Source organism: Carlito syrichta, unplaced genomic scaffold, assembly GCF_000164805.1.
Source record: "Carlito syrichta isolate Samal-C Ts95f unplaced genomic scaffold, Tarsius_syrichta-2.0.1 Scaffold302431, whole genome shotgun sequence".
NCBI lineage: Eukaryota > Metazoa > Chordata > Mammalia > Primates > Tarsiidae > Carlito > Carlito syrichta.
In genome coordinates this window covers 17,597-19,065 of record NW_007246527.1, presented here as the reverse complement: position 1 = coordinate 19,065, position 1,469 = coordinate 17,597, and the positions used below count along the sequence as shown (strand labels likewise).

Genomic DNA, 1,469 nt, shown 5'->3' with positions numbered 1-1,469 from the left:
CACACACACACACACACACACACACACACACACACACAAAATCAATGTGCAAAACAGCTAAGTGTGAAACAAAAATTTTGGCCTTGGGCCTAATGATTGGCTTGAAGATCAAAATATAACAAGTTGGAAACAGACTATCATTGTATCTTAAGCTACTGAAAGAGAGGATCTCTCAGTGTTACAGCAAAAACCAATGTCATTAAGCTACAAGAGATCTTACTCATCTGTTGAGTAAGCTCAGATGCTCTACACTTACATGCATCCTGACTGCCCACCCACAACCAGCTACCTTCCTTACTCCAAATTATCAAGTGCCTCAGCTTTCCTCTTTTTACAGTCTTACTGGTTTCTTACTGGAAAGAGGAAGTAACATCTTTTCTACTTTTTTTTAAATTGGAGTCTCACTCTGTCGCCCAGACTGGAGTGCAGTGGCCGCTCCTGGCCACCGCTGCCTCGACCTGCTGGGCTCCGGCGATCCTTCCGCCTCAGCCTTCCAAGTAGCTGGAACTACAGGTGTGCACTACCACATCCGGTTAATTTTTTTGATTTATTGTAGAGATGAGGTCTCGCCAAGTTGCCCAGGCGGGTCTCGAACCCGCAGGCTCAGGCAATCCACTCACCTCAGCATCCCAAAGGCAAACATCTTTTCAAACACAATTTTTACTACTAATTTACTTAGTGGTCAAATGAGAAGTTTTAGTTTTGGTCTTTTGAAATATAGTATAGGAAAATGTCAAAGAGGAGAAAAAAACAAATCAGAATATACTATGTCACACTCTAGTCAGAATCTTGAGTTTCTAGCAAAACTTAGAGATTTTGGTATATAAAAACCAATCTATTTCAATTCAACTAAAAACAATTAAGCCGCCGGGCTCGGTGGCTCAGCCTGTAATCCTGCGCCTTTGGGAGGCTGAGGTGAGTGGATTGCCTGAGCCCGCGGGTTCGAGACCCGCCTGGGCAGCGAGACCTCATCTCTACAAGAAATTAAAAAATGAGTCGGGCGTGGTAGCGCACGCCTGTAGTTCCAGCTACTTGGAAGGCTGAGGTGGAAGGATCACCGGAGCCCAGCAGGTCGAGGCTGCGGTGGCCGGGAGCGGCCACTGCACTCCAGTCTGGGCAACAGAGTGAGACTCTAACTCAAAAAAAACCCAAAAAAACAATTAAGCCGTCAATTTGTCTGACAACTTGTTTTAGTTGGATTAAATAATTTAATTAAGCCGGGCTCAGTGGCTCAGCATGTAATCCCGCGCCTTTGGGAGACTGAGGTGAGTGGATTGCCTGAGCCTTGGGTTCAAGACCCGCCTGGGCAACTTGGCGAGACCTCATCTCTACAATAAATCAAAAATGAGCCGGGCATGGTATTGCGTGCCTGTAGTCCCAGATACTTGGAAGGCTGAGGTGGAAGGATCATTGGAGCCCAGCAGGTCGAGGCTGCGGTGGCCAGGAGCATGCCACTGCACTCCAGTCTG

The 1,469-nt window shown here is 46.8% G+C and overlaps 1 protein-coding gene across 1 annotated transcript in view; it reads right to left on the bottom strand.

The window, feature by feature from the left end:
- SRP19 (signal recognition particle 19) overlaps positions 1-1,469 on the bottom strand; it is a 7,172-nt gene that overhangs the window by 1,607 nt on the left and 4,096 nt on the right. The window lies entirely within an intron of this gene.